Source organism: Canis lupus, chromosome 5 (assembly GCF_011100685.1).
Source record: "Canis lupus familiaris isolate Mischka breed German Shepherd chromosome 5, alternate assembly UU_Cfam_GSD_1.0, whole genome shotgun sequence".
Lineage (NCBI taxonomy): Eukaryota > Metazoa > Chordata > Mammalia > Carnivora > Canidae > Canis > Canis lupus.
Genome location: NC_049226.1, coordinates 81,708,346 through 81,734,337, shown reverse-complemented (window position 1 = coordinate 81,734,337; position 25,992 = coordinate 81,708,346). Strand labels below are relative to the sequence as shown.

At 52.8% G+C, this 25,992-nt stretch overlaps 1 protein-coding gene across 3 annotated transcripts in view; it reads right to left on the bottom strand.

Annotated features, from left to right (window-relative positions):
- Positions 1–25,992, bottom strand: part of SMPD3 (sphingomyelin phosphodiesterase 3) — an 82,453-nt gene that overhangs the window by 23,561 nt on the left and 32,900 nt on the right. For 2 of the 3 annotated variants that reach the window (XM_038538512.1, XM_038538514.1), the window contains exon 2: positions 5,603–5,666. The gene's annotated coding sequence lies outside the window, so the exon portion shown is untranslated. Of the gene's footprint in view, positions 1–5,602; positions 5,749–25,992 lie in introns of those variants that run through there. The other variant, XM_038538513.1, reaches the window with a different exon arrangement.

The window sequence follows — 25,992 nt, the reverse complement described above, 5'->3', positions numbered from 1 at the left end:
GCACCAGCAAGAACTCCCTCCCCCTAAGAGAGGAAACCCCACTCAGGCTAAACCGAGGACTGCCTGCTTCGAGAGGGCTCCGACCTGCCTGTGGGATTTCAGAGCCTGCTCCAGAATGTATAACTGGGAGGGATTGGGGGCTGCCGGAGCCTGCTTCCCCCAAGAGTGAGATGTTGAGCTTCATTTGCCTCAGACTGAATCGGTCATTTGTCCACAGCAAAGGCTAGTGGGGTTAGAGATCATGGGGATCTCTAACTTGGATCCCCAGGGGTTCCCTCTAGTTGCTGCCACCAAACTTGCCTTCCAAGGGTCTTCTGCAGGTCTGGGTTCCCACTAGCTCCAGCCCCTCTGGTAGTGGTAGCTGTGCCTACACCTATTCTTGCCTGTTGAAGCCTGCACTTCTGAAAAGGGAAATGAGAACCCTTGGCTCTGGATATGGATTGCTGATGTAGACATGCTAGTATAGACAGGGACACGTCTCCATCTAGGAATGACTACTTAAAAGATAAGCACACTTTATCTTTGTGAACATCTGGGTAGATGTTTCCCTTTTCGTCTCTACCTCTGCCTCCCAGTCTAGGATAGGACTCTTGCTTCCCTTCCTCTGGGCCCCCAAGGGCTGGAGCCTGCTCTCCAGGCATGAGGCAGGATTGCTCTTCCAGGTCCTCTTGTAGCTGGGTGGAATCATGTGACCAGCTCTGTCTGACCAACTAGATGTGAGAGCAAGTGATATATGTCACTGCTGGGCCAGAGTACTTAACAGCAGAGTACTTAACTTCCAGAGTTCTCTCCTTTTGCCACATCTACCTGTAGTGTTCATGATGGTGGGTGCTCCAGCAGCCTGCATCCCAAAGTGAGGACACATGGGGCAGGGCCCCCACTAATCCACATGTCGTATGAGCAAGACAAAAAACTTTGATTTGGGGCAGCTGGGTGGCTTCTTTTTTTTTTTTAAGATTTTATTTATTTATTCATGAGAGATGCACAGAGAGAGAGGGAGAGAGAGGCAGAGACCCAGGCAGAGGGAGAAGTAGGCTCCATGCAGGGAGCCTGACGTGGGACTCCATCCCAGGACCCCAGGATCACGCCCTGGGCTGAAGGCGGCGCTAAACCGCTGAGCCACCCGGGCTGCCCTAGAGGAAGGCTTCTGATTCTTTCTTTCTTTCTTTCTTTTTCTGTCTTTTCTTTATTTCGTTACTTTCTTTCTTTCTTTCTTTCTGTAGTTCGGGGCTGCTATTAGCTTGCTTTCGGTGATTGCTAGGTCTTTATCGCCTTCCTTCAGTTCCTTCTGAAGGAAGGACGAAGGGAGGGGCGAGGAGGCTTGAGGCCTAGTATGCGGAGGGGGAGGGAGGGATGGCTGGCGGTCTTGTGGAGTGAGGGATTGGGTGAGGGGGGAGGCGAGGAGGGATAAGGTTCTTCTTGATTCGGCCTCCTTCTTTCCTTATCTTCTTCATTTCTTTCTTTCTTTCTTTCTTTCTTTCTTTCTTTCTTTCTTTCCTTCCTTCCTTCCTTCCTTCCTTCCTTCTTCTTTTTTTCTTTTTTTAAAGATGTTATTTATTTATTCCTGAGGGAGAGGGCGGGGCAGAGACGCAGGCAGAGGGAGAAGCAGGCCCCATGCAGGGAGCCCAATGTGGGACTCAATCCCAGGTCTCCAGGATCACGCCCTGGGCTGAAGGTGGCGCTAAACCGCTGAGCCACCAGGGCGTCCCTCTTTCTTTTTCGTGAGAGACACAGAGAGAGAGGCAGAGACACTGGCAGGGGGAGAAGTCGGCTCCCCACAGGAAGCCCGATGGGGGGACTCAATCCTAGGACCCTGGGATCACAAACTGAGCCAAAGGCCGACTCTCAGCCACTGAGCCACTGAGGCACCCCCTTCCTCCTTTCTTATTAAGATTTATTTAGTTATTTAGTTAGTTAGTTAGTTAGTTAGTTATTTGAAAGAAAGGGAGTGTGCACGAGTGGGAGGGGCAGAGGGAGATGGAGGGAGAGACAATCCCAAGCAGACTCGGAGCCGAGAGTGGAGCTCAATGTGGGGCTCGATCTCAGGATCCAAGCCAAAACTGAGAGACAGATGCTTACCCGACTATGCCACCCAGGGACCCCAGGCTTCTGATTTCTTTAATCCATTTACCAAAAACAAGCCTTACTGATCAACAGCCTTCAGTTTCTCAGGTACATAGCTAGATTGACCCTCCAGACCTGACTCTTTTCAAGAAAGATCTCCATTTTAAATGGCAATAATGATGTTTCTCTGCCCCAAATCCAGACCAAGTTGGGGACTCACTCCTTCCCATCCCCTCAGTGTATGGTTCTGAACAGTTGATTCCTGCGTAGGACCATGAGGCATCAGGGGAGCTAAGCCTGAATCTTTTAATTTCTAGTGGAAACTGGGTGCCTGGGTGGCTCAGTCAGTTAAACGCTGCCTTCGGCTCAGGTCATGATCCTGAGGTCCTAGGATTGAGTCCCACATTGGGCTCCCTGCTCAGCAAGGAGTCTGCTTCTCCCTTTGCCCCTCTCCCCTGCTCATACTCTCTCAAATAAATAAATAAAATCTTAAAAAAAATTTTTTTTTTTACTGGAAACCATTTCTGCTCAGAGAAGAGGCCACTGCTAGTGATATAAGTAGCAGAGTAAGTCCACACACATGGGGAAGTAGGTCCACTGGAAACTTCTGCCAAGGATCAGTGTTGGTTCCAGGGGCCAATCAAGGCCCACAGGCTTAGGAGGAGGGAGTGTCAGGACTCCACCGAGGTTGTGCAGATTGAGTTGGATGCAACAGCCTCTGATTAATGGTTGGGGGTCAGACATGGTCAGACTGTGCTGGCTGAGGGGTGCATGCCCAGGCTGTGAGGGGGGCGACTCGGGGGCTGGGGGCGCCTGGCATCCGGCTCCTATGAGTCAGACGCAGCACTCTGACTGCTTGGGGTATTTCACAGAGAGGTCCCAGGGATTTCTGGGGGCAGAACATTTGCTTTCTAGGTGTGTATATTTTAGTATGGGGGTGTCCTCCTAGAGGGCATGGAGACAGAAAAGGGGTAAGTGGTGGGTGGAGCGAGCTGCTGAGCAGCGAGCTGCGAGCAAGGGAGGGAGATAAAGCACAGAGTCTGGGAGAGCTGAAAGCAGGCCTGCGGGAGGCGGAGCCGCTCAGGAGGTCTTGCCGCTCGGCCACGCCCTGACCACAATGACCCACCGGGTCCCAGGAGGCGGGTGAGGAGCCACCGGGCAGGAGCAGCTGTGGAAAATGGGCCTGAAAGGAGGATCCAGCACATTCATTGACAGTTTGTCTTGAGCTGGGCTTGTTTAACTTAAATGCTTAGAACGTCTGAGTAGCTTCTCCCTACAGCACACAGATCAGGCTGGCCTCGATAATCCTTGGGCTCGGGGCAGGGGGAGCCTTGCCTCGCTGGCCGGCCCTGTGTCCTGCACTCTGGGAGGCCTGAGCGACCCCCTGGCTGGTTGAGGGTCCTAGCAGCGCTCCCCCCACCCCTTTGAGGCTTCCTGCACCCCCCTCACCGCTAGACAGAAGGTGGACAGGGTGTCTCACGAGGCTTTCTGGGAGAGTTGTGGAAAGAAAATAGCCAGAACAGAGGTCAGCACCAATGAGAAAACAGTCTATGCAGTTTCAACCTGATTGGCTTTTAAAAATAAGCCCAACAGGAGGCTTAAACTGCATGATCCTCATCTATCCTTTGGCTCTCTGCCCTTGGTCCTTGGGCCACCATCCTTCTTCCCTTCCTGGCCCTGGGGCTGCTTCTCCAAATCCGTTGCTGTCCGGTCCTCCCCTGCCCACCCTGAGGAGCTAGACCTTCCTCTGCCCCTTCTCTCCTTTTTTTTTTTTTTTTTAAAGATTTTATTTACTTATTCATGAGAGAGAGAGAGAGAGAGAGAGAGAGAGGCAGAGACACAGGCAGAAGGAGAAGCAGGCTCCATGTAGGGAGCCCGATGTGGGACTCGATCCCAGGACTCTGGGATCACGCCCTGAGCGGGAGGCGGCCACTCAACCGCTGAGCCCCCCAGGCACCCGTGCCCCTTCTCTCCTCTCGTGCCTGATCCCTCAGGGTCACCTGTTCCCAGGTGTCTCTCCTGATAGCTGACTTCTTCATCCACTGCCGCCCCACCAGCTCTGTCCCCTGAGTAGTCCCTGAAACTCTGGACATCCTCCATGCCCTGCTTCTTCCCATCAGCACCAGTTCTGCCTCCCTCACCCCTACTATCGGTTCCCACGGTTATGGCCAGATCAGGCCCCGCCCTGTCCCACTGAGACGCTGCACAGCCACCACCTGTCTCCTGGCAGCTGGCCTCCCCTCCTCTGGTCCACATGGCAGCTACTGGGATCTTTTTAAACTTTTCAACTACACAGTAGACCACACTACTCCCCTGTTAAACTTTTCAGTGGCCCCTGCTGACCCCAGGAAGACGCCCAAGCACCTGGCAGGGAAGGGCAGCATCCCGATCACTCTGCATTGCCTCAGACTTCTGAATTCCCAGGGGCCCTGTGTGGTTCCCCACCACAGCCTTCTAGACCTCCCTGCCTTTGCTGGGGCTGTTCCCTCCTGAGCCCTCCTCTGTGTGCTGGGATGAGGCCCCAGCAGGGGGCTCGGGGTTTGAAAGTCACAGTGCCCACCTCTTACTAAGCCCCAGCCAATCCCCTATTCTATGGCCCCAAAGATAACGAGAGGACCTTTGACCTGGCTGAAACAGGTCATTTCTCTCGACAGCTGGTGGTTTCTGTGCATTTATTGCTCATGTTTGCTGTCTGCACACCAGAAGGGGGACCAGCCCCCTACATCTTGAGATGTACCAAGCTAGAAACAGAACTGAGAGAGGAGCCTGAGCAATGGTGACACATTCTATTCCTCAAAGCAAAGGGAGGAAGAATCAGAGGTGGCCTTATGGATTGTCTCTGCAGACCAGGGACTCTGCTCTTGCGATGGACAACAGCAGCCCTGGAGCTGCTCACCACCCCCGCTCCACCTCCAGTCTCAGAGAATGCAGGTTTTGTTTTCTAACTCCGAGGCCTGCGTCCTCCTGCAAGTACTAGTATTTTATCCCATCACCAGACTCTAGCTGTGTTGGGGACATAGTAGGCAGATAATAGGAACCCCTGATGCCTGACAAGTGTCAGCAACCCCCTCTTCCACCCCACCTCCCGCCCAAATCTCTTTCCACCAGTTGTTTGACAGTGCTTGTTTCATAGCATCTTTACCGGCTCTGGGTTTTAAGCAATTAAAAAAAAAAATTTTTTTTTTCAAAATAGTTTAGTGGGTAATGATATCTGGTTGCATTTCCCAAGATCTTTAAATTGTATTCCTTCACTTTGGAGAAGTGCTGCCTCAAGTGTTCCCCGTGTATTGAAGGAGTTTGTGTTTTCTCCACCGATTTGGGTGGGTGAGACACACCCCTCCACGGGCATTGTACTCGGCTGGGGAGCTCCGGGTAGGAGGGGGGCCAGCCCCGACGGCTTACCCCAGCTGTGTTCCCAGACTTTTTAACCAAACAGCAGAACCTTTTCTTAGGCAATTCCACAGGCCCCTCCTTACAGACAACACGCCTGAGGGGCGGCCCGCACGGGCACTCGCCCCTCCAGAAGCCCCTGTCTTACCTGAGGAGGGGCCGCTGGGACCGTCTCTCTTCGTCTGAAGAGGGGGCGCCACCGCAGTCAGGACCTGAAAGGAGAAGAGCGGTTCACCGAGTGCCGGGAACTCAACCGACAGCTACCCAGCAGCCCAGAACAGGTGAGCCAGGTGCAAAGACCAAGGGGCCCCACCTGCGCCCGAGGCAGCGCCACACCCTCCACGTCGCCAAGGAGAGGGTGTGGACGCGGCTGTCCCCGCGAAGTGCAGCCGGAGGGGGCGGGGCGGGGGTTCGTGCGCAGACCTACACGGGCCTGGGGGGACGAGGGCTGACAGGTGAGGAGGACTGCGCCTGACGGTGGGAGGGAGGGCATCTCCACGTGGACAGCTGGCCGGGCCAGCGGGGACGTGCGGGGTGGCGGCGAGGGGCTGACCCAGAGCCCAGCCTCGCGGCCTCGGTTTGATCTGAGAGGGGGAAGCCAGAACAGTCGGAGCCTCCCCCAGGAGCTGTGTGTAATCTCGCAGAGATACGTGGGGGTGGGGAGAGCCGAACCCAGGCCTAGAGGAGGGACAGCGGGGTGGGGGAGGCAGGAGGAAGCCGCCCTGGGGGAGCGGAGGGGAGGGGAGGCTGGCCCGGGGAGCTCAGCAAACACCCGGCCACCTCAGCGGGTCTCTTTAGGGGACGGTGGGGAGCACACGTGCGGGTGGAGGCCTGGGACACGATGCGCGGGTTCCCTCCAGACAGGCGCCCCGGCGGGTTGGTGGGCGGGGCCTCGCGCCCTGGCCCCGCCCCGCCCGGGCTGGCCCCGCCCCTTCTCCAGGCCCCGCCCCACCCGGCCGCTCTCGGCCCGCGCCCCCGGGCTTCAGCTTCAGGCGCGCCTCTGGCTCCTTAGTCCCGCCTTCCAGCCCCAAGTCCGCCCTCGACTTTCCAGCCTCATCCTCCGCTGGAGGCCCGGCCTCCTGGCCTCAGGCCTGGGAAGTTCAGCCCCGCGCCCCGCCCGGCTCCGTGCGCTGCTCCCTGCTTGGCCCTGCACCTTTTGAAGCCAGTTCTGCTGCCAGACTCTCTTTACTACCGTCACATCTCCGAGGCAACCGTTGCTCCCCAGCGCTCCCCTGGACCAGCTCCCGTCATTTATATACACTTATTTTGCACATCACTCAAACTGTGTTTCAGAAGAATCTGAAAATTTAAGTCCTAGTCCCTCGGTCCACAAGCCAAAGATGTTGCAGAAGGGCTGGCAAGAGTGTTTCTTCACTTGGCAAATATCTGGCTCTCTCTTGCTTAGAAATCTATAGGGAGAAGCTCCAGGGAGACCTGAATTCTAGGGCTGGGTCTGCTACCTGTCTGAGCATCAGGTGCCCCCTTCCCTGTAACGCCGGGGGTCACTCCAGGGTCTTGGACAGCCACGAGCATGGGTACCTGATGTTGCCACATTAGAGTGGCAAGAAGGAAGCCACAGCCCCTAGGTCCTCTGTTCCCCTAGGGACCCTTTCTCCCCTGTGGACACCCTAACTTGTTTCCTCTGAGTTAACCACCTGGTAGGCATCCTTCCCCACCCAGAGCCTGGGGCGTCCAGATGCGGCCTGCTGTTCTGGCCTCCATGAGAGGTCCGGTCCCCTGTACCTGGCACGTCTGTCTCTTCACCCTCCGTAGGCTGATGACCTGCATGCACCTCTGTCCTTATCTTCTCTGTGGGCTGACCTGACCCTAGGCCACAGACTGGCAAACATCTAGAAGAGAACACGAAGGAGGCAGCCCTCTCCTGAGCCATCCCAGCCTCTGAGACTCTCAGGCCCCACTACCCTGGAGTGGGGAGGAGCTCACTCTTCATCCATCTCTCTGTGAGAAGCTTCTCGAGGAGACCCTTTGTGGTGAGACCTTCCCCAAACTGTCTCCCTCCAGCTACACAACCTCCCTCCCTCACCAAACTCTTCTAAAAAAATTCTCTGCACATTTTTTCAAAATAGAATTAAATGACAGCAACTGGCTATTTAGGGAGGGGCTCCCAAGGGGCAAATGGGATCTCTACAACCTTGAAATTACAGGACTTCTGTTTCCTCAAAAGAAAAGAAAAACACCTCAGATCATTGATATTCTCAGCCAGACTGTGTTTTGAAATATGCTCTCCTCTGTCCTTTCACCAACTACGGGCTTTCTGCCTCTTTGAAAATAAGATCACATCAAGTCAGGGATTAGAAATAGGAAAAATTCAATCAGAGCCTCCCTCGGGCCCGCTACACATCTCAATACACTCCCAGGCCAGCAGAATCAGCTCCCGCTACAACCCAGCTCAGCAGCATCATTCAAAACGCACCGGTAGGATATGGTGAAACAGAAGGACCTTTCATCCCCGAGTGAGCGAGGCCTGCAGGGCTGCTCTCCTAGCTCCGGAAGCTGGCGGTGCCTGGGCCAGTGGAGTCGGGGCCTCTTGCTTAAATAGGCAGTGGGGCAGGGCGGGCCTGGGGGGCGGGTGTGGAAAGTGGGCTGTTTACCCAGCACAGTGCGGCAGTGTCTAGGGATCCAGTAGTGGTCCTGAGCACGCGCCTGCCTGCTTGTCACCAGGAGCCTCAAGGCCGCAGGCCCCTGGACCACAGACCAGCACCTGGAGTGACCTCTGATGGACGTGCAGCCCCAAGTGAAACCATGTCCCTAGATGCTTGGTCCAGGTTCCAGGATGCCTCTACGTCCCCTGAGACACAGCCCAGTTAGCAGAACCAGCTGTGGAGCTGGATGGATCTGCTCCCTAGACCAGTAAGTGGTCTCAGGGCATCTCTCCAAGCCTCAGTTTCTACCTTATTTCTTTCTTTAATACTTTATTTATTTATTCATGAGAGACACACAGAGAGAGGCAGAGACACAGGCAGAAGGAGAAAAAGGTCCCTGTGGGGAGCCCAATGTGGGACTTGATCCCAGGGCCCCGGGATCATGACCTGAGCCAAAGGTAGATGCTCAACCACTGAGCCACCCAGATGCCTCCGTTTCTACCTTTTTCTGCAGTTTCTCCTCTCTTTCTGACTTCTTAGATCCAGAAATCATGTGTGCAAAGGGCCTGGCACCTTGGAGGTTGATTTAGTTATCCACATGCTAATGCTGGGGCCAGGTACTGTCAACAAGGTTCAAACCCAGAGATATTTGGAAACGTATGTAAAGTGACACAGTCCTCCAGCTGAGTGTCAGGGTCAGGTGTCATGCAGAGCTGTGACTAAGTTGGGTTGGCAGAAATCCCTTGGGCTGAGGGTGAGAAGCAGTTGCTGGGCTTGGGAAGGATCTTGACTGTACTCTGGTGAAGGAGTTACCCCTACACCTCCAATACCAAGGGAAGGGGAGAGGCATGGTTGGACAGGCTTGTCTGTGCATTGGTGGAGACCTTATTGGCTGGGTGCAGAAGAACCCCAGAGTCACTGCTAGGGATGGCTGGTGAGAATGGGATAATCAGACCCACAACTCAGCAGAGAAGTCTGCTAGAGCAGGATTTGGGAATTATTAGAGTGTAGGTTAAATCTTAGGAGTGGCTGAATTTTTGTCAGACCACTTATTTTTTCTTTTTCAACTGGTCCATTCTATATATTTTTTAAATATTTTATTTCCTTATTTGTCATAGAGAGAGAAAGAGAGAACATAAACAGGGGGAGAGGCGGGCAGAGGGAGAAGCAGGCTCCCCGCTGAGCAAGGACTCCATCCCAGGACTCCAGGATCATGGCCTGAGCTGAAGGCAGACATTTAACCAACTGAGCCACCCCAGGCATCCCTTCAGCCAGTCCATTCTAATTCCAATGTCTTGTTATATCAGCTTTTGTCTTTCATATTTTTGTAAAAAGTCAGACATTCCCTCTCTCTTTCTAAGTATAATTATGCATAAATCCTCCCCCATTTTTCAAATGAGTCTGTTTTCTTCTTACACAGAGTGAGTCTTACTTAGGACTGCCATGTGGTTAGGACACTCATGTGTGGTTCAAATGGCACATTTCTTCCTGAGAGTCATCTTGTCTTCACTATTTGTGATGTCAGTTCTCTTGTCATTCTTATCTGATTTCAAACGAACATATCTCCCTTCAGCTTGCCAGATCATTTATCATTCCAAATTGTAACTAGCAAATACTGATTTCTTTCTCTCAGGCTAACCTTGAAAGGCACGGTGTGCGTTCTTTATTTCTAGGCTGAGCTGTTTTTTTTTCATCTCTTGAAACTTTTCTTGTATTGTTTCTTTTCTGACATTTCCTTCATCGTGTGCCTCACCCCGTTTATCTTTCTGTCACCTGCTGTAGGGCTGTGACACCATTTCCCATTTCCCAGTGGGTTATTTGTACCTCTGATTGTCTTCTTTGTCTGCATTTCTGGTTTGACATGTCACTTTATAGCCCGGACATCACTGCTTTCTTTCTTTGCTCTTTTGTTTCAGTTATCCCGACTTCTACTGACAGACATGTTTCTTTTCTAGTGTCCACCATGGAATTACAGCTTTTTTGAGGGGCTTGGTGGTGGGGGTTCTGATCTATTCTATTAGTAATATTTTTTGGTCACATTTCTTTCACAGCAGCTATTACTCACTCCATCTCATTTGTTCCTGAAGCCTTTCAGATTCCACCATTTAAAAAACAAACTGATTGACATTTATTGAGGGCCCACTGTGTGCTGCTGCTGCTTTGTGTTTAGCACTTGTAGGAGCCTGCTGCTCTTCTAGGTTTGGTACAGCAGAATTCTGCAGGTAGAGCTGCTTTGAAGCAGGTTCTGTTAACTAAGATTTATTCCATTTGTTCCAAAAAAGACTTAAAATGTGTTCTATGTACAAGATAATAAGACTTTTTTTTTTTTTTTTAAAGCAGTGAGGGAATTAGAGCTAAGAGAAAATAAAGGTAGAAAAAGCAAGTAGAAACCGAGCACAGATCCAAAAGTAGTGTGCAGGGGGTGAGTGTCTCTGTTTTCTGATGGCGGCCTTGGTGGGCACAGACAGGCCATGTCTTACAACCAAGGCTTCTCCTTTTGATCTGTGTTGGTGGTGTTGACCCTTTGCTTTAAGTCTCTTGAAAGTCTGCAGCACAGAAGAAGCCCCCTAGGTGGGGAATACTTACTTAAAATTTTTTTCCCAATAGGGATGGAATTGGACAGAGACAGAGGCAAGATATACCCGTGATGGTGTGGGCTGGCTCTATGTAGACAGTAGGACAGCCACCTCCTGCTCTCTTACAAAAGTTGGTATTGATTGAACAACTAATCAGCTGTGTATTCCCTATGCTCTGAATCAGGTAGCTTCCCTGTTTTGGGGTGCCAAGTGTAATCTGGGAGTGGAAGGCTTCTCGGGGTCTCTCTGTTCCCACAGAACTCCAGAGTGGCCTCATTTCACACCTCTCAGGAAACAGTTTTCCAAGTGACAGATTGATTGGTGTATGGGTGGTTACCAAAAAAGAATCTATTTTATTAGCTATTTGTCTTTCAAAGTGAAATCGTTTTGTAAAACTTGATCTTGGGGTGCCTGGGTGGCTCAGGTCGTGGTCTCAGCTTTCTGGGATCCAGCCCCACTCCGCGGGGAGTCCACTTCTCCCTTCCTCTCTGTCCCTATCCTCAGCCCCACTCTCAAATAAATAAACAAAACCTTTTAAATAAATAAATAAATAAAAGTTGATCCAAATGTCAACATCCTGGGGTTTAAGAAGGTGCCCTCTGGCTTGGAGAAAAGATCTGCAGACCCTACAGGGGAAGAGCTCCATGTCAAGCCCTTGGGTGATAAGCCTGGGTTGTGCCACCCAGCCTCAGGCTCTCTGGGGAGGGCGGTACGAGGGGCAGCTGGGCACTAAAGGGGTGTTGTAAAAGCTCATCCTGATGCCTGAAATGATTTTTTTTTAAATATACCAAGGAAAAATGAAAATCTAGACATTTACACAGATGAGAGACAATGTACAGGAAATTTTGCTTCAACTTACTCATTTTTTTAGATTAAAAACAAGGAACTATATCAGATGATTAAATTAGTATTGGGGGGACACCTGCAGTTGGGCGCCTGCCTTTGGCCTGGGGCGTGATCCTGGAGACCCTGGATCAAGTCCCACATCGGGCTCCCTGCACGGAGCCTGCTTCTCCCTGCCTGTGTCTCTGCCTCTCTGTGTGTGTCTCTCATGAATAAATAAATAAAATCTTTAAAAAAAAAAAAAAAAGCATTTGGTTTTTCTGTTGGTGGCAGTTAAAGATGAGAGAAAGACAGAGAGGGAGTGAAAGCCATGGAGGAAAGGCGGAGGGGAGTTCTGCCCCTGGAAGCCTCGGGGGGCCCAGCCCCCATTAGCCGGGCAGCAGGCAGCGGGCAGAGGCTCTGCTCGGGCCTTCCCTCCGCCCCCCTGTCCCAACCAGAGTCGAGGCCAGTCACTTCCAGCCTGTGGTCCGTTTCCGGTCCCTGCTGCTCCTCTGCCCTCCGTCCCTGGGCTGCCTCACTTCTCGTCTTTTCAGCTGCACAGCTCCAGGCTCGCCTTCGGGCTGTCCCCCTGGCTCATGTCCAAGCTTGGGTCCCCAGCACAAGCCACTCTGAGGTCATCTGCCCCTTCATCTATCCAGCACTGGAGCTCCCTCCGTGCAACGAACAGATCCCTCTACCCAGCCTGGTCTGGGGGGGCCTTTGGTGCCGGCCCAGCCTCCCTCTGCCTCATTCCTGCCGCTCCTCCCCTCCCACTGGTTGGTTCTGATGGCTCCCACCCCTAGCTCTCGTCTTACCTGGAACGCACCACGCTCTTTCACGCCTGCGTGCCTTTGAACATGCTGTCCCCAGTGTCCGCGACACCCTCCCCGTTGGTCCACCTGGCACCCATCTTCTGCGGCTCAACTCTGCAGCTGCCAGCCCCCGTGCTTCAGTCGCACCCCCACCGGGCATCGGACTCGTAAGCCTAGGACCCCCTGAACCCCGAGCCCCGAGCCTGATCCCCGAAAGGCACTCGGGGAACCAAGGTTGGATTAACACCATGGCTTCTGGCCAGGCCAGAGTGTCAGTCATCAGAACGTTCGATTCCCTCTGTATGTACCAGGTGGCACAGCAAGGGCTGTGAGAAAACTTCACAGGTGTTTGAAGTAGGGCATCAGGTAGGCTGCTTTGTATAAAGGAAGATTCTGGAATCACATAGCGAGAGTGGCAGAGCCTAGACTCTGAGTAAGACTTGTCCGTGGCCCCATCCTGGCCAGTGTTTTGAGCCCACAGGGCTCCCTAATGCTCAGAAGGCACCCACAGGCAGGGGAGGAACCCCCCAGGAGTCTGGGAAGGCTGGTGGCCACCGCCTTTCCCTCTTTGTGGCCACCCTCTTGCGTCCCAGAGGGATTTGAGGTGGATGGTGCCACTATTTGCCCTTAACATCTGAGTGTGACTCGGTCTGTGGGTTGTTCTGTCTGGGCAGAGCTGGGGCGGCCGGGAAGGGAAAGCCAGCAGGAGCCAGGCAGCTACTGTTGGGGGTCCCTGGGTGTCAGAGGGCCATCCTGGCCAAGACTTATCATCTCTCATCAGGTCCTTCAGCCTGGTCTCCACCCTACATCCTCCACACAGAAGCCAGAGTCCTCTTTCTCCTTGCAAACCTGAGCACCTCCCAGCTGGAAACACCCCCAGGATGAAACCCATGTCCTAGGTCCACCACACCCTGCTGTGTCACTGCTCGCCAGTCTTATCCTCCCTCCTCGCGCCTCCACAGCTCTCCTGCTCCCTCCTGCTCCAGTCCCTGGTCTCTTTCAGGGCGGATGATCTTTCCTCACCCTGTCCCCCCACCATCCCGCGCTGGAACCCCTGCTGGCCTGGCTGGCTGCTCCTCCCCTTCAGGCCTGAGGGAGGCCTCCCCAGTCTCCCCTTAGTTTACTATCAGGGAATCTCGTAGGGAGCACCCTCTGCTCCAGTCCCTGCCTCTGAAGGTGTCACCTGTCAGACAGTCCTGGCCACCAGCATACAGACAAGGCTCTGGGGGGAAGAGTATGCCCCAGATGTGACCCTCCAAAGGGAGACATCAGACCTGGTTCTGGGCAGTTGGGGGCCTTATCGGAGGAGGGGGACTATCCAAGAGGCAGGCGGTTGTGTGGAACGTGCCTGAGCTCTGGCCACGTGGACGCTGCACTGAAGGCTCCCTTGCGGACGAGGGCCGGGGAGGGAGAATGGGGTCAAGGACAGAACCATGGGACGCATCCCATTTTAGCTTTGGTGAGGAAAGAGGAGCCAAAATGAACACTTGGGAGAAGGCGGAAGAACGCAGAAAACGTGGCTAAAATAGAGCTCTGTGTTTTTTTGTTTTTAATGTAGTTCTCGGATAATCTTACTTCTTTTCTTTTTCACTTAGAATAGCTGGAAAAGGAGGGCCCTATGTGGCAGGCCCTGGATGAGAAAACCATGTGTCAAAGCTGTTGCCGACTCCCTCATTCTATTTTTGCCTTCCTGACACTACCTCTTTGAGCCCCGACCAGGGATCCTGGTCTGAGGTGGCCAGCCCTCACTTCGTTCTCCAGAAACCACCAAAAAGCCAGCTATTCACTTCTCTTGACCAGAAATAAATAAATGCATTAGACAAATGTTCTCAGGCAACCTTGAGGGATGTGAACACAAAATTATCCCATGAATTATTTTTGTTTCCTTTCCTCAGTTGAAAGTTGGGTGGTTTTTTTGTTCCCATTAGTACATTGAAGTTGGACAGTAATTAATGTTCTTAAAATAGGACGCCCGTATTCCCAAGTTTAGAAAGAAAAACCACCGAGGAATGAAAGGACGTGGACATATGTGAAATGCCATTTCTATCAGCCACAGAATCTTTTATGAGCCTCGGTGGGGAGCGCCTGGCGAGTGGGATTTGTGGCGGAACACGCCGTGGCAGACCGTGTCTGTGGTTGCTTTTCATTCTGTTCCCAGCTCCAGGTCAAGGAAGCCTTTGACATCGTGGCCAGGAGCCGTGGGGGTTCACCAACCTCTAATTACAGTCCTTTTTTAAAAATATTGATGAACGGTCCCTCTGTTGATTCAATCGTTTTTAAACACCGAGGCTGTAGCGGTTGGCTCCGCGCAAGGGAACAGACTCTCCGGGCCTCTTCGGGCCACAGGGCCTCTTCCCGCACCTTGAGGCTCTGGGACTCTTTCAAACACCGAAGTAGGAAAACTGTCGCTCCGGGTAGGGATGGGGGAGGTCACTTCAGGATTCAAAATCAGGCTTGGCTAGGCTGCAGGGGGAGGCCCCGCTTTCCCCAGATGGGGGCTTTTGGCCTCTGCTGCTTCTAGACTGGCTTCAGGGTGGAGGTACGGAGTTTGGCAGAAGGGGCCACCATCCTACTCCCACTGCCCCACGGCCTGATGCCCCACTGCACATTTGGTCACCCTGTCCCTGACATGTCTGCCACCTGAGTTGGAGGGAATCAGTTCTAGTCCCATAGGGTCCAGAAGAGCTAAGTGCCATCCATCCCATCTTGGGCACACCCACACAGAAGGACCTTGCAGACCCAGCTCCCCCAGAGGCAACTGACTACAGTGTGAGGGTGGGTAGTGGTCCCCATTCTCCTGGGGGCTTGGAGCCCAATCAGCTACTTCATGCCCGCACTACCTGTCCACAATCAGGTATTGACATGGCTTCAGTAGTAACCTTGTCTAGAGAAGAGCACCTCATTATAAATGGGGAACGTCCGTGTTGCCCGTGATACCCCAAAGCTCCTGACTCCGTGGGGCTGAGGCCTAGTTCCTGAGGTCATCATACATCCCCACATTACAGCATAGCAGAGTGGCTACTATTGTCACCATTTTACAGATGAGGTGGCCAAGGCTCCAAGAGGAGTGCATGCTCCCCAAGATCACCATGGAGGAGGTGGGATTTGAATCCAGCTCTGCCTGACTCTGAAACCAGAGCTCTTCTCAATCCACTCTGCCACAGAGCCTCCTGGTCCTACTTCCTGCCTTTGGCAAGTGGCCTCTGGAAGGGGCACCCTCAAATACATGCCACGTGGCCCTGGGTGAGGGTGTCATGAACTCTGCAGAGGTGCCCACAGCCATGGTACTTCTTGTCAAATGCTTCCCAGCTCTGCCGGGGTACCCCCTTAATAGGGGGTTGTTGTTGACATGACCCATTTGGACTACAATTTTAAGAGGTAATTATGGATCAGCTTGGTGACCATCAGGCCCTTCTGCTACATCCTAGGAAATGGACCTAACCCTGTTACAGGGTAAATCAGATATAATCAGCTCCTAATTCAATATGGTGGCTCTAAAGCAACATTTATCAAGATTCAGAAGCTGGTCCAATGAGTTAGACAACAGTGGTGGTTGGATTAGACTCAGACAAGAGGAACCCATTTGCTGATAGTTTTATTTTATTTTATTTTTTTTTTCATTTGCTGATAGTTTTAAAAAGATTAGAAAGACAAAATTTTTCCAGTATTGCCCATTATTAGAGACACACATTCATGCATTCTAGACACAGACAAGGGCATCTTTCAGACTGGCCATGTGCACACCTTGGCCTCATCCTGCCATGGTTCATCCTTCAAGTCCTGACAAAAGTGCCCAGACACTTGGGACACCTTCCTGTTCAAAACTGAACCTGGGCGAAAAGCCAGCAGACGAGGCTGGCCATTCCTGCCCCTTCTGTGCCCGAGAATCCTAAAGCTCTCAGCTACAGAGCATAAGTATGTGGCAAACTTCTGACCGGCTCTGACTGGGATAGAATCTCTTCTAACTGGTGGTTAGGGAGTCACATAGGCCAAAGAATATTGGATGACTGATTGGATCTGTTACTTTTGCATTGGATGGAACTTTACGCCCCTACCTCCTTCCCGAATGCCAGCCAAGCTGACCGACCACAATCCCAGGCCCACACCAGGTACTTCTCTGCAAACTTACGGAGGCACTGGCCCCCAAGAGCCAACAACGGTCCATAGACTCCTACCCTGGCCTCCCTTAGCTCTGTGGGCCTGCCTCCCAGACCTCTGTGCAGGGCTTGACCCCCTTCACCCACACTAGGGCTGGCTAGTGACCTTCCCCTGACCCATCAAGTCCCCTCTTGGGCTCTTGCTCCCCCAGCTCCTCTCACAATCGCTAAGGCCTAAGCCTTATAATAAATTCCTTATTCCACCACATTTACAGTGATTCTGCCTCGATTGAACCCTGAGTGATAGGGCACCCACCTCTCCGGGTTGACCTCATTTCTCTCTCCTGGAAAACAGGGATGGTGTGAGACATGCCAGTTCCAGGAGCGGGGCCCGAGCCTGGGACAGACTCTGGAGTGTACATTTGTCATAATCTGCGGACAAGCTTTGGGCCAGAATCATGACTTGGTTGGGCTTTTCATCTTGACACCAGCTACAGGGGCCCCACACACCAGGACCCTCATGAGCTCAGTGGACACGTTTATGCTGGTGGCAGGTGATGTGGGGTGTCCTGCCAGTGGTCTGATCTGCTCTGTGGCACTGTGGATGCCATGACAGCGTGTTTAAGGCATTGCTGCTCTGGGCCTTTCCTGACGGGACACTGACGTCTCTGGCGGGAATGCAACCCCGCCTGGGACATCATTCTCCCGGGAAGTCAGTGTGTGCTGAGTTAGGAGGCTTCCAGGAGGCTGCTGAAAAGGCGAGAATGGCTCTTGGGACAGAGAAGCGCTCTGCTGACTTGCTAGTGAGGAGGCTTTTCTCCCGTAATGACGATGAGCTGGAGCGTGGATGTGTAGACGCTGGATCAGGGTGCCGCACCTCCTCTGGGCCCAGGTCTGGGCTCCCACTGTAATACCCTGTCCCCAGATGTCCACACGGCCCATCCTTCACTGCATTCAGCTGCCTGCTCAGATGCCACCCCCTCGGAATAGTCTGTGCCACCCTGCATGAACTAATGCCCCCGTCCGTCACCCTCTCTGCCCTCACCTTCTCCATTTTTCTTGCCAAAATATCATCACTTAACACATGATGCATTTCCATTTGTCTTCCTTCCTCTCCTAGAAGGTAGAGCTCCATGGAGGCAGTGCTCCTGTCTGTCCACTGCTGGATCCACGACACCCAGGACAGCACCGGGCTCATAGGAGACACCACTGCAATCTGCAGCAGCTCAGAACTGATCTTTGCCCACAGAAGCATCCTGATCTCACCTCTACCTCCGTCTTCATTTGTGCTGGAAAACACCAAAGACGGCACCCCCAGCCTGGAGGAAGACTGCTTCCTGGTGTCAGGAAGGCCGGTGTGATCAGAGAAGTACCAAACGTGAGTTCTCGACACCAGGGGTTTAGTCTTTTCTTCGTATCATTACTCTTGATCTTAGGATCTGTATCCATTTTGGAAGTGGATTTGGTGTGATTAAATTCTTTTCTAACCTAATCCTTTATGGAAAACAAAAGTTTTAAATGGAGTGAATTAGAATGGATTTGCTGATGTCTGATTGCTTGCATGATGATTCACCCCGGCTCATTTCAGAACCGGGGCTGGGCATCAGGCCCTGAAGAATATTCCACTGGATCTTGTAACGGAGGAGAGACTAGAAAAGCCGTGCAGGAGTCAGAGGGCCCACGGCCTCTGAGGCGCAGAGCTGTTGGAAAGCCCATGCACTTTATTTTGCAGGGAGCACCATCCCTCCTGGCAGGGCTACAGCATGGCTAGGATGGGGGGCAGCGTTACAACCCCTGGCCTGGGTTCTCTGTTTTCTCCTGGAGTTCTCAGGACCGCAGCTTAGAAAACGCAAGGATGGGTGCGCCGGAGGAGGGGCCGGCAGAGGACTTTCGGTAGCAAGATTGAGGGTCAAGCCGAGGTCTCTCAAGGAGGAGGATGAGGGGAGTCACCTGTGTCCCAGGCCCACCAGCCACTGAGGCACGAGCTCCCAGAGGCTGGTGTGTTTCCAGCTCAGCCCAGTACAGAACCTGGGGGTATCATGACAGCAGGAAACAACGTTTCCAAGAATATAAGATAGAAAAGAAAGCGGTCCACCCAAATTGGAAACAAAAAGGCACCGGTACTTGATGGGACGACTTTCGACCCAGAACCTGGTGGGAGACCCCGTTCATGGCAACACTAGAAGTGGGAAGCCGGGAGTTTCCTCTCTGTAACCCCAGGCTCCCGTGTGCAGGCTTGCCAGGCCCTGTGGGCTGAGCTGGGCTAGAACCTGGCTTTTACAGATATTTGGTAACTCTCAGAAAAAGAGATTTCGCTCTTCTGCTGATTTGATTTTTTAACTTTGGGGATTTATCACTTTTTAATCTCTAGCTTTTGGATGTAGACAGCAGGGTTTCTTCCTCCAAGACAGGTGTTTTGATGAGGGCTTGGGGTCATAGCCTTGGGACTCACGGCTACGTCTTCCGTCCTGCTGGCCCGGCCGGTGACGTTCCCACTCCTCTCTAGACTGCCTGGCCAGTCTTCACGGGAGGAGACACCCAGGATCATTCTGTCTGAGAGGTCTTAGGATCCATTCCCATCGTGAACCCAGCTACACTCAGATGAATGTGGAGGCTTGGGGTAAAACGCTGTGCCAGACGTAGTGCCACGAGGCTCATCTCACTCAATCCTCGACCAAGGCCTAGTCTGAGAAGCCCTCAGAGGTCACAACTTTTGCCCTTGGTCACAGCAAGACTGAGATCTGAAGCCCCATGGGTGTGTCGATAGAGCCTATGCTCTTAGCCAGCCTGTCACTCTTCCCATGGGGCCCATTTGATGATTCATTTCTTATTCTATACCCAGAGACAATGAGGCGGAAACCAGAAGAAAAGGGGGCTATTATGATATCACTATTTGCCGTTTACCTAAATTAGATCATAAATCACGGAGCTACTTGAAAAATATACATGTCAACCTCCTGAACATCTAGTTATCACTTGGTGCCGTTTGATGGTACGCATGGTATAATTAACGCTTTCGTATAGAAAATAAGATATTTTCTGTGAAATGGGAAAAGGAATGAGAAAGTGAGTTTCACCTGACCCTCCTCTTCCTTGGAGACAGAACGACGGACCCGTGGTGGTGGGCGGCTAGGGGCTTGGGCAGGCAGGTGGGTGGTAAACATTCCCAGCCGCTTCCAGTCCCCTCCAGCTCCCTCCAGCCCACAGGGTGCACTGGAGGGGGAAGCCTGTCACCTAAGTAGCAGCGGGCCCAGCTGAGTGATGCTGCCGAGCCCCAAATAACTCCGAGCCCATTCATCAGCCTCAGCATAATTGGGCATCTGCCACTGGCATCTCCAGATGTTTGCCTTGATCAGACATCGATGCAGTTCAGTGTTTTCATTGAGAGCCTCATAAAAAGCTCTAGCTGGTTGGGGACGCTTATTGTTCATTTTATTTGAGTTCCTTATCATGTGCAAAATGTTCCAGGCACCATTAGGAGACACAAAAGACTCAGAAAACACAGTTTCAGGGGGTGGAAGCTCAGCCTTGCGTGGAGGAGACACGGCCACTGAAATTTACAAACATTTGCTGAACACAATCAGCTGGTAGGATTGAAAGTGCTGCTAGCTCGCAGCAGCACATGGGGCGGGGCGGGGTGCGTGTGCGTGCCTGTGTGTGTGTGTGTGTGTGTGTGTGTGTGTGTGGCCGAGACTGAGGATTTAATGCTCGCCTGAGGGAATCTTCTAAAATCAGATGGATATTCCAGGCTGTTTGCTCATTAATGTGGTCTTCAAATGACTTTTCAGCGAAATCTTGGAGTGTGGGGACCCGACCTGGGGCAGAATGGGGCAGAAACCCAGCAAGGGATTAAAGGGGACCCGAATCTTGCTTGAGGTGAAACGTTTGAGGTGCAGGTCTAGGCACATTATAATGATTGCTTACCCATAAATGTATCTTGGCAAGATACATTGATTTGCACATAGGTTGCTAAGGGCCTTTAATGGAAAACAGACCATAGGCAATGAGAACTGTCCCCATCAATTTACCAAATTCATGTCTGAGCATCATGGAAGCTCGGAGAACTCTGCTCATAGGCATAAATGAAGTCCATCTTCCTTGGAAAAGGATAATTTAAGTGATCAATACCCTCTTTTGCAAGAATACTTTGAGACCATTCCTTCTAAAAAATTGTCTTCATTTTATTCTCTAATCAAAAAAGGATTTGTAGAGGTTTATAACAAAAGGTACGACAGTGAGGTTATTAAAATTGAAATGGGAAATCAGAACCCAGTCAGCAAAGAGAATACAAGTTCTCTAACTGTAATGGCCAACCTGACTTCTGTGACCAAGGTCTAAATTAAGCTCTGAGCTTCCTGGAATCCAAGGTGAGAAGGGCAACATAATTAATTAATTACATGGGTTGGACTACCGAAATGGATAAACTATGTCAATTCTTGACGAATTATTCGTAAATTTATAAAAAAGCAAGAGAGGCCGAGGAGACTTTTAGGGAAATGGGGGAATATTTTTTAAATATTTGGAAGGGAAAAGATGGGTTTTGACTTTTTTTTTTTTTTTTTTTTTTTTTTGAGAGGCACAGCTTGGGCAACAATGACAGACATGCCCACTAAGATCTGGGTGAAACTAGAATAAGCTCTGGTTCGATCAATTCATTGCTGAATGAATCACTTCGGACCAGGACCCAGGCAGGCAGCTTGTCCGGCCTGTCCTCAGGAAGAGGCTGTGTTCCTTCCATTTCTCAGCTCTGCCTAGACAGGGCCTGGTTTATTTTGCACCAAAGAGCTCAAACATGGCTTTGTCTCCCCTGGATTGAGAACTCCAGGGGGGCAAGGACACATTCCCTGCACCCCCTGGGTATCTGCCTGCTACAAGTAGCCACTAGACATTGGATAATAGCTCACTAACTAAAAATGGGAAAAGTATTCATAAAAGGGCAAATGCCTTTGGCAACATAGTGGGAGCATTTTCATAGCTCTCAGGGACAGCCATTGAATCTTCCAGTTGTCGGCCTTTGCCATGGAGAACTTCTGGATGAACCTGCTCAGAGGCAGATGGGCCGTTACAAAGCATTAGAGGTGTCGGTACAGTTGAGTTTCTGGACTTCATTTTAGAAGGATCTGCCGTGGCCCTGGTGATGGGGTGCTCGCTGGAGGGCTCTGCTTAGGCAGACTCGTGCAGATCTCACAAGGGCCTATTAGTAGGAAGGTGGGGGGTTTGGGGGGGGACCCTCGGTAACAATGCTGACCTGTCTCCAGCCGCACTCCCAGCAGGCTTTAGGGTGGGATTCGAGCAGTCACTGCATTTCACAGTTGGTTTGCAGTCACCTTTCATCCTCAATCACTCAGTGCAGATTCCTGTGCTGCTCTAAAGAGCCTTTGTGTTTCACCATTTTGTTTGAAAAATCCCTAGAGGGTTCATTTGGGTCCCAGCAGGGTTGCCTTTCCTGGGAAATGGAATCCTGGGCCTGGCAGGCAGGGCCTCCGGAGGTTCCCGAGGTCTGAGATGCAGGCCGAGGGGAAAGGCACTGGGCAGGGAGGGCAGAAGGCCGTGGCCTGGACATCAGGCCCTCAGGAGGACAGATGCATCTGCAAGCAAGACATCGCTTGTGGCGAAGGCAGGGTGTTTGGGTCCCTCTTGTCCTACCCCGCTGGGTCTGGGGGGCGGTAGTAGCCTCAAGAGCAGTGCTCTGAGCAGGGGCGCTGGCTCCGGCACAGCAGCCTGTCTCCTGCCTGGCTGGGAGGCTGTGGGTAGGTCAGGTTTCCCCTCCAGGCCTTGCTTTTCTTCATCTCTGAAGTGGAGACTTTTTTTTTTTAAAGATTTATTTATTTATTTATTCATGAGAGAGAGAGAGAGAGAAAGAGAGAGGCAGACACACAGGCAGAGGGAGAAGCAGGCTCCATGCAGGGAGCCCGACGCGGGACTGGATCCCAGGGCCCCAGGGTCGCACCCCGGGCCAAAGGCAGGCACCAAACCGCTGAGCCACCCAGGGATCCCCTGAAGTGGAGACTTAAATAGTACGTCAGTCACAGCACAGCAAGGTGTCCCCAAGATAACGTGCAACCCCAAGTCCTGTTGCAGTGTCTGGCTCAGAGCCCGCGCTGGGGGGGATTGTGGCTCCTGTGCTCATTACCCCGTCCTGGAGGCCGAGGGACCCGCCAGCTCTCTCCCCGGCATCTCGTGCCCCTGACATAGGCTTGACACCCCGGGAGAGGAGGCTGACCCACTCAGGTGCGCCTCGTGGCCTCCCTGACCCACCGGCGGAGATGGGGCATCCAGGAGTCCCACCTGTCCCCTGAGTGCTGTGGGAAGGGAGCCCTGGAAGGCCCTGGAGAGGGTCCCCCGCCCCCCAACCCCAGGTCAGGAGGCCTGGAGACAGCACTCAGGAGAGCTGTGGCTCAGTGCCGCACACACGTGCCCAAGTGCCCACGGGGGTTTTACAAACTGCCTACGCCGTGGGTATTATTTGGGGAAGCACAGGGCTCAGGGGGCAGCAGCTCCTAGGGGAGGGCTGGGGGGGAGGGCCTTGTCCTCCATAGACCTGGGACAGCCCCACCAACCTGAACACTGCTGGTGTTGTCACTGCAGATGCCACCCTGAGTCAGGCACAAATGAGGCTCGAATTCCCCTCCCCGCCCCACCACTGCCACCCCCAGCCTCAGCGGTAGGATTGTCCTTTATTTTTTTAGGATTATCCTTTATTTTTACTAAATCTGGCACCTGTGGTGGAGAAGCTACTGGATTTAAATCAGCCTGACTTTGGACACCTAAGTCTCCTAGAAAGCTGTGAGTGCCCGAGTAGTCCCGGCTGCAAATCCTCACTTCGCAGCAGGGTTCAATGGAGAGTCATTTTACCTGTTTCTCTGTCACCATGGATGGGTATCCTAGAGTAGATCTTGGTGGTTGTTGTTGTTGTTTAAAGATTTTATTTATTTATTTATTATTTATTGATGGAAGGAGGGAGAGAGAGAGAGCACATGCACACAAGAGCACAAGCAGGGAGCGGGAGAGGGAGAAGCAGGCTCCCCACTGAGCAGGGGACCTGATGATACCAGCCCATCCCAGCACCCTGGGATCATGACCTGAGCCGAAGGCAGATGCTTCACCCACTGAGCCACGCAGGCACCCTAGGATTTTTGGTTTTTAATTCAGAAGTTTCCCAGACATTGAGAGGGACTTATAGGCCAGAGGAAGGCTGCAACACTCCTGTTACAAGTAGTGTAGGTAAAATAGAGTGATAGAGGTACCTGGAGCTGGACAGGCCCTGGCCCCCATCCATGGAGAATTGAGGCAGAGTGAAGACTGCTAAGGGCAGGAGCATGGCACCCGAACGTCAGGCCGAAATTGGACTTTGCAGCAGGTGCCAGCAATTTCTAAGTGGGGAATCGGCTGGGCATCACTGTCCACCGTGGCAGAATGGGAAGTGGCTGCTGTTTGGCATAAAGGTGTGACGTTGGAGAAACCAGCAGGATGAGATCGTGTGGCTGTATTGCTCGGAGGCCAGAATGCCCCTGTGGGCACAGAAGAGGGCAGCATCCAGGCAGAGCAGGCCTGTGTGCAGCCCCTCGGGTGGTCAGACCCGGCGAGGCTCAGCCTGGTCCCGCCTTCCCGGGCCTCGGCCTGTCTTCCTGCCTGGACCACTTCAGTCCAGTGACAGAGACACACAAACACCTTGGGGACCTGGTATTCAGGCACCACTGCAGGGTCGGAGTGGGGAGCTCCAGGTATTCGGGTCACACTGCCTGGCCAGACAGGGGCTCAGAGCTGGGGTCAACACCCTCTACCATCTGCTGCCAAAGTGACCACTCCGGTTCAGGCTGGAAGCCTGGGTTTGTGGGACCCAGCCTGGCCCTTGTCTCTGTCAGGCATGAGTGGAGGAGTGGGGAGTAAGGGGTAGAAATGGGGAAGTGGGGAGTGGAGAAGGGATAGGCGACACACAGGCTGGGCTGTCCAGAGTTGAGGTTGGGCAGGTGGAAATGATGATGGATAATGAGCAAAGAAAATGGGGCCCATGCCCAGCAATGGAGGAACACAGCCAACACGTGCCGCACCCTCAAAACTAGCAAGCCCCGTGCTTTATCTTGGCTTTTGACCCTGTGAACGGAATTCCTACCGCTCTCCCAGGGGAAGTGGCTGTGAGGCCCTGGGGACCTCGGGCAGTGGGGCAGCCATCAGGGAGTGCTGAGGGTGGGAGTTGGGGCTAGGAATGGAAATCCAGGAGTCTGGATCATCGGGTTTGGAGACTGGGTGGCCAGGAGGCCAGGGTGCCTTGTGCAGAAATGAGGGTGTGGGGAAAGTAAGGTGTTTGGGGACATGATGCGTCTGAGAAGGTGGCAGGCAGCTGGGAACGTGGGCCTGGACCCGGGGGAGCCGCAGAGGCCGAAGGTAGGTAAGGGTCACTGGCATCCGGAGGTTTGTACGCAGCCAAGGTGCATTTGCTGAGGAGAGAAGCCAAAGACAGTCTCGTGGGGGAGGGGGCACCTAGAACCAGCAAGGAGGCAAGAAGGAGGAAAGAGGATGCTGGGAAAACGCAGCGCATGCAGGCTAGGGAGGCAGAGGCACTGGCCCTGGGCACACCTGTGCCGTCCGCCTTCCTGGGAAGCAGTAGGAAGGGGGGCACGGGGTACAGATTATGAGCAACGGGTGGGCGGCGCGGACGTGGCAGGTTTACCACCACGTTACCCCCAGGAGCCCGCTGAGACCCCTGAGCGCCCAGGGCCCCGGGCCTGGTGCCAGGATCCACGGCCATTCCTGGCCGCCAGACAGTGACCCGGGGCGCCGCCCGCAGCCACCAGGAGCCCCCCGGCCACAAGAGATCAAACCACTTAGCACCAAATACATGTGAAAGGTCAAGATCAGGAAGTTCGACAGATTTCCAGCCATATCTCCCTCCCCAAACGTAGCTGTGGATCTGGAAGTAAACAGAAAACATTTCTGCGCAAAACGGCCACCAGAGCGCCTCCAGTACTGGCCTGCTGCTTTGTCAGGAGGCACCCCGAAGCCCTCACTCAGGGCCAACCTGCTCTTACTTAGCACACAGTTCTGATAAGCATTGTTACCTGGTTTTAACCAAAAAAAAAAAAAAAAAAAAATCCAAATCAAGAGAAAAAGTACAACGTAAGTGGCTTAGAAAATCTCAGCTATGTGAGCTCATCACGTGAGGATCAGCCGGGACAGCATCCCGTTCCCACTCAGGACTGATATTCTGTCATTCATTCATTCATTTATAAAGATTTTATTTATTTATTCATGAGAGAAAGAAAAAGAGGCAGAGACACAGGCAGAGGAGAAGCAGGCTCCCCACAAGGAGCCTGATGTGGGACTCGATCCCGGACTCGGGATCACACCCTGAGTCAAAGGCAGATGCTCAACTGCTGGGCCACCCAGGCGTCCCTGTAGTTCTCATATTTAGTGAAGAGGATCCTCAAGTTATGAAGACATTGTGAAATAATGTTCTGTCTCCATTGCTCAAGAAGGCAGGGTAGTGTATGGGGCAGGAAGTTGTTCTTTAAAAAACTTTGGCTTGGGCAGCCCAGGTGGCGCAGCGGTTTAGCTGGATCGAGTCCCGCGTCAGGCTCTCTGCATGGTGCCTGCTTCTCCCACTGCCTGTGTCTTTGCGCCTCTCTCT